This window comes from Camelus dromedarius, chromosome 11 (genome assembly GCF_036321535.1).
Source record: "Camelus dromedarius isolate mCamDro1 chromosome 11, mCamDro1.pat, whole genome shotgun sequence".
Classification (NCBI taxonomy): Eukaryota; Metazoa; Chordata; class Mammalia; order Artiodactyla; family Camelidae; genus Camelus; species Camelus dromedarius.
In genome coordinates this window covers 4,771,519-4,778,348 of record NC_087446.1, presented here as the reverse complement: position 1 = coordinate 4,778,348, position 6,830 = coordinate 4,771,519, and positions in this window count along the sequence as shown.

Below are 6,830 nucleotides of genomic sequence, written 5' to 3'. Positions count from 1 at the left end.
TAGTTCCGTAGATAGTCACCAAATGAGCCAACCCTCACCCACACTCACAGGCTGAGTGGAAGCTCAAGTCATGTCGATGATAATAATAGCAATAATAGTAGTTGTCCCTGGCCCTTTGTAATCACTTCCCTTACCAGGCATTCATCTAAGCACTTTACGTGTCATTTAATCTTTTTTTAAAATCTTCATAATAGCCCCACAGCCCTACAAGGGAGGTACTATGGTTATTCCCATTTTACAGATAGGAAACGGAGGGAGGTTGTCTCACAACCACTGTGGTCCCATCACTTCTTTTGCTCTTGTTCCAAAAGATGAAGGGTTGCTTTTCACAGAGGCCAGTTCCGCCACTTGTGTCCTAAATCCTATCCCTGTTTGCCTTCTCTGCTTATGACAGCAGTTCTCAAAGTGTCGTCTGGGAACCCCTGGGTGTCCTGAGACCCTTTCAGAGAGTCCATTATTGTCAAAACTATCTTCAGAGTAATACTAAGACGTTACTTGCCTTTTCACTCAAATTTCCTCACGAATGTACAGTAGGGTTTTCCAGGAGCTACATAATGTGTGATACTGCAACAGATTGAATGCAAAAGAAGACAGGAGAATCCAGCTGTCTTCTTTTAAGCCAGATATTAAAGAGATTAGTAAAAATATAAACTTTCTTTTCACTAATTCTTTTTGTTTTGGAAAACATAATTGTTCATAAAAATGTTAATATATAATGGGTTTGTTGTTATTTTAAATGAATTAGTAAACAAATATTTAAATTATCAGTTTTATTGTCTAGTATGGTAAATAGTGATAGATACAGCTCACAAAAACAAAAGCTTTTGGGATCCTCAGTACTTTTCAAGGGTGTAGATGGATCCTGAGGGTTAGTCCTGAGACCACAAGGGCTTGGGCTTTTGCCTCTTTCATAATAGCCAACAATCTCATTCATTCACTCAATCTCTGTCTCTCTTTCACTCCCTCCTTCCCTCTTGCATTATGCTCTGGTATTTCACATCTTTAACAAAAAAAGATGCCTTTCTAGTTTCCATGCTATTCCTCTGCTCCCCTTTAACCCACTTCCCAGTAGAGTTATCTACACACGCTGTCTCTCTTTCAGTTACTGTTCACTCTTGACCAGTCTTACCAGAGGTGTGGCTCTATTCCCTGATATCTGGTCAACTTTCATAAATATTTCTGTACTTGACCTTACTTGATCTCTCAATGGCAGTCAACCCAGTTAATCACTGCTTCCTACCTGAAACTCACTCTTACCAGCTACTGTAATATCGTACAGCCCCGGGGCTCCCACTAAATCACCAATTGCTCCATTCTCAGGCCTCCTGGTAATTGCCCCCTCTGTGTGGCCTTTGGGCATTAGAGTCCCTCTCACTCTGACCTACATGGTCCTCTTACACTTGTTGCCAGCTTTGACACTTCCACTGGTATGTATCAAAGATCACTCAGACTTCAGCCATCCACATAGCCCCATCCCACACCCCCACCAATCTCCTTAAGAGCAACTTCACTCCAAAGTGTTTTCCCAGATCCTGGAAATTTTTCACTTCCATATGAAGAGTTAATTTAGTTTTTTTTTTTTTAAAACAAGACTCTAAATTCACCTCACTTTTTTTATTGTCCCCATAAAAGCCCATAAAGTCTATTAGATTAGGCTTGATCACTGGTCAGACCAGAGTTCTGTAATGTGACAGTGGCTCCGTGGAGGAGGTGGTAGGAGATCGCTGTCCTCCTTGACCACACTTCCAAAGAACACTGACGCCTTCTTAGATGCCCTATAGTGGGTCTACGTTAACAGGGGTGAATCCATTACCTTGTCCAGGATACCATTCAGCACTGCTGGAAAAACCAGTAACACTCACTGCCCAAGAGAATCTGCTGCTCAGAACCTTTGATGACAGTCTGGAGATGCACACCACGGGGAGAGGGGGGGAAGTAATTGTTATACACCTATGACATCCAGCAGACAGCTCGTTTCCTCAGTAAGGAGAAACTCAGGGGTCCTAGGGAGCTGTGTCTGTCCCCGGGGTTCTGAGTACTCATGGCCACGTTTTCACTGCGATCCAGTACCCCTCGGAGACTAGGCTATAAGATCAAGCCTGCACTTATCCCGCGGTAATCAGTAATGATGTTGTAAGTGGAAGCGATGCCTTCACGTGGAGAAATAAGCAGCAGGAACTGATTAACCCCGCAGAAGTCAAGTGCTGGTTTCTACCTTGTCTGTTAATAAAGACGGGAAGAGCGAGCACATGACAAGGATACAGACGCCTCTACAGGGAGGTGGAGAGCGTCCCTGGGGAATCTGCTAGGAGAGATTTCTCTGACTGCCATCCTTCTGGTGGCCTCACAAGATGGGGGCTGGACTCTCCTGGGCTGTCCTTAGACAAAAATTAAATTAAATTAAAATAAATGAGGTGTAAGTCACTCTTTTGGAAAAGCCACCGCAGTTATTTTTTCTTTACTAAAATAGATGCTTTCTCTCATGGACATTTACCTTGACAGATGATGCAGCTGCTCGTTTTAGTTCAATCAGCCAGAACCTAAGTTGCACATTTTAAACTTTATCACTACAAATAACTGATTATTGTTTGTAAACAGAGAGCCATTTTCCTGCCGATTTCAGGGTCATCCGTGGAGAGACCAGACGCGGGCTCGGAGCAGCACGTCCTGCGGGTCTGTCCCCTTTAGGGCGCCAGTGGGCTAGGAAGCTCTTCATTTCCCTTATTTGTTATCGGTTGTCTCCTTCCACGAAAACAGGAATCAAAATTCCTTATCTTACCCCTGAACACGGTTCCATGGAGTAGGATACTGGTGTTTAGAATTTTAATGAATCCTGCCCTCCAAACATTATCTTACAGCAATCTGAGAAGAATGCCGCCCTCCCCGCCACCTCCGGAACAAAGGAGCAGTAATAAAGTACCAGTCGCATGTCTGGGACACCCGGGCAACTAACTAACCCCTGACAACCACAAGTAGTTCTCCTTGCTGAGAGCCAGGCTCTTGCAACAGCTTGTCATTCGTGCTGTTTAGCATTTAATTTGCCTTTAGTTAGGTAACGAGCATTTATTGATTACCTGATAGGAATGGAGCGCCTGCTAAACACAGGATGGGGACAGAGTGATGAATGAGTCTACTTGGGGCTGAAAATGTATACTTTGGAAAGGAGTCTTGAAAACGGGTACCAAGTGTTTTCTTAACGAGTGGAAACCAATATCCTATTATAGGGAGTTATTACTCTTTCAGAATTCGCGGTTCTGACTCCTGGCACATTCTATTCTAAGGAGAAAGGTACTTGTCACATCTTGTCTCATGGTGAGAGTGGGGACACCCCAGTCACTCACTCTCTGGGCTAAGGAAGTTTCCAGCCTTCCCTTTCTCTGGAAAGCCCCAAGTGTGGGAGGGACCCAGGAGAGAAGTAGCCACCAGCCACTGAAAATCAGGCCTTCTGCCACCATGGCAGCCCTCCTGATGTCTTCGGTAAGTGTGGATGCCTGGGTCTGCACAGGACGACAGTGCAGTGTCAGCGAGCTAAATTCACTATGATGGCCTTGTGGAGGTTGAGTTTTGAGGCCAATATGAGGCAGGTGGTGGACATGAATTGGCAACACTTAGAAATGGCCAGGAAGGCTTTCCAGGAGGGCAAAATGATCCACCAAGATTGGGGAAAAGAGCATGAGGTGTGAAGGTCAGGGCCTCGGGGTGAGCAGTGTGGCCCGGCCAGAGAGGGCCCACGTGGCAAGTCACAGATGCTGTGTGTGCGCAGTCTGAGACTTGAGGAGATCAGTGAACGGTGGAAACATTCCGACCATCCACACGTCACTGACCCTCTCACCTGAGCTAACTTCCTAACACCAGGGAAAGTGAAAGAGACATAGTCTTAACCTCAAGAAGCAGATGGTCGCTGGGCCCGGGGCATGTTAGGAGAGGCGCAGCAGTGGGGAGGAGACATCCGGGGGTTCAGACCATGGCTGTGCTGAGCTTCAAGCTTAAATCAGGGCTCAGCTGGGGAGCAGCAATCCAGGCAGAGGGAACAGCCTGAGTGGGGCACAGAGGCGCAAAGATCCAGCGGTTCTTGAGCAGAGATGGGCTCTAAGTTATCAACTATATTTGAGTAAAAAAAAATTTCTGGAAATGACATGTACTATGGGTTATAAAGGGAAGAAATGAAGGACAGGAAAAATAGGGGAGGGAGAGATTTTAGCCAATTCTCTGAAGTTTTCTGAGGATGCAAAAGACTGCAGAAGAGAGTCTTGTTGGCTGTTGGGGGACTTTCCTTCTGCAAAGATGGCCTTGCTTGCAATATTTTAAGACTTCTGTTCCCAGCTGGTGCCCAACACCACAGATCTATGTAAAGATGACAACTTTCAAGAAGATAACATACATTTTCTGGTTGATTTTTAGATTTTAAACACATTTAGCATTCTCTGGTTTTTAAAGGATGCTTTTAATAGAGCACAGATTCCTTCCGTCAATGGCGAGGGGACAGATTTAAGGACTGCAGCTCAGACATCCAGTGCCAACTAGCTTTCAGGGATCCAAGTGTGAGAATCAAGTTGTCACTTGATGTGTGGATTTGGCAAAGGCTCAGGACGCCTTGGAGATGGTGGTTGTGGGCCCAAGCTATGTGACAGGTGCTTCTGTAACTAATTCTCTTTGCCCTCATTGGCAAAGTCCATCACTTGCTAAAACTCTACGATCCCCCCCAGTCATCAGCTCCTCTCTGGCTGAGTTGATAGACAGTCTGACCACTCAGGAGTCGCAGAATATTTGAGCTGGGTGGAATTTCAAGACACCTGATCTGAGACCTCCTCATTAGGAGATAGAGAGGGGTCCCACCAATAGTGGCAGAGCTGGGATTAGAACCAGTTGGGTGACTCATTTGAGTGCATCCTATTTCTTCCCACCTGGCATGCTCCTCTCTGGCCCCCACCCTGTCCGCATGCCACCTGCTTCCAGACCCATTTCATGCCCTATTTCTTACATGAAGCAGTCTGCCTGCTGTCCCTAAAGTGCCTTTTCTGGCTCGGAACCTCCAGAGTGCTGGCTCTCTGTACCACCCCTCCTGTTCCCGGATGAGGAGGTGGGACGCCCGCATAGGTCTTTCTTGGGAAGACACAGCCTCGAGGGGCAGGACCGGAAGCGGTGCACAGAAGGGCCAGGGCAGATGGCTTTCAGGTAAAAACAAAATCCACTCCAACAATGAAAGATGCCACTCACTCAGCAAATATTAGGCGCTGATTATATGCCAAATTCCGACCTAGGGAAAGACACAGCACGGTCCCGCTTTCAGGGTATCACTGTCCACATAGGGAGACAAATGCAGAGCAGTGAGGCGGGCGGGAAAGCAGGGGACGCTGAAGAACAGAGAGATGTTCACCAGGTGAAGGCAGGGCGGGGCATCTCAGGAGAGGGAGGCCAGAGATGAGGGCAGCCCTGGGCTGGGGTCTGCAGAAGTGACCAGAGAGGACCGCCAGCAATAGAATGGCTGTCCCATGAGGTGGTGAGTTTGTCGGGGACTGGATGTCCAACTGCCAGGAACTGGGAAGGCTGGACCATCTGGCCAACATACCTTCTGAGTCTGAAAGTGCTCATTCTGCCGTGAAGAGTGGGAGATGATGCTGTGTGGGTAGGGCTGGGACCAAACTCTATGGGAGAACTGGAGCTGTAGAGCAGAGTCCGCAGGGACACTCAAGGCCTCCCTCCACCCATTACAAACAGCAGCCACCGCTCAGAAAGGTGGTAAAACTGTCCCACACTTGGGACCTCCTGGGACAGGAGGTCCTTGCCTGTATCCACAGGGCTGAGGGTGACATCCAGGACCCAGGGACCTCTCAGTATGGACTGAGGAAGTCGGCTGTCGCTTGTGACTCAGCCACTAGGGGTCGCTCACCAGCAGTGAATTTTATTTATGCTTTCAAAGCCACTTAAATCTTGTTATGACCATCCCACAAAGTAAGCAGGACGAAGATTGCCACCACTGTGCAAATATGACACTGGATCAGAAAAATGTAGTGGCTCACCTGCTTTGGTGGGAAGGCTCTCCTAGGACTCAGGAGAAAACAGTGCGTGGAGGGGAAGATGTGTCCCGAGAAGCAGAGCATCAGAGCCAGGAAGGGGGCACAGGGCCGGTCCCAACTGGTGAGGAGCTGCAGTCCACCCTGCTGTTGGGGAGTAAAACCCTATGCTGGTCCCCAAAATACTTTCTGGATTCTTTTTGGCCTGTGAAGTCAAAAGGCCAGGCAACCACTGACTCACTGACATTCACAAATTCTGTGGTGGTGGTTTTGTAAAATCAGCAACCTGTCCTCTGTCACCTTCTCCGTCTGTCCAGACAGTGCTCACCTCCCGGCCCCACAAATTCCACCTACACCCTGATGCTACCCCAGTCCTGCCTCTGATTCACTGACTCTACTTTAGTTTCCACATTATTTTAGGTGATTTGTAAATGACTGGGGAGCAGACCTCCTGGGACACAGCAAACTGGAAATTCTATTCACTAACCTGGGGTCTGGGAGCCTAGGGTCACCCCAAGTACCAAAAAAAACTCTAGGATTTCACCTGAAACTTCAGGGAACTAGTCCATTTGAAAATAAACTTGACTTTCCAGAAAGGCCAAGCTCTACCCAAGTAAAACAATGTCCTGGACCTTCCCACAAGGACTCGGGAAATGCAGTCAGCCAGCTGGGTCCCTGACACTCCACCAGCCGCCACGTCGAAAGGGGACCTTCCAAGACAGAGGCCGAGACCCCGGGCCCCGGGGGCACCAGAACCCCTCCCTGCTCTTCTCCTTCCCCCACCCTTCCTTTCACTGCAGCTTAAAAGACATACCA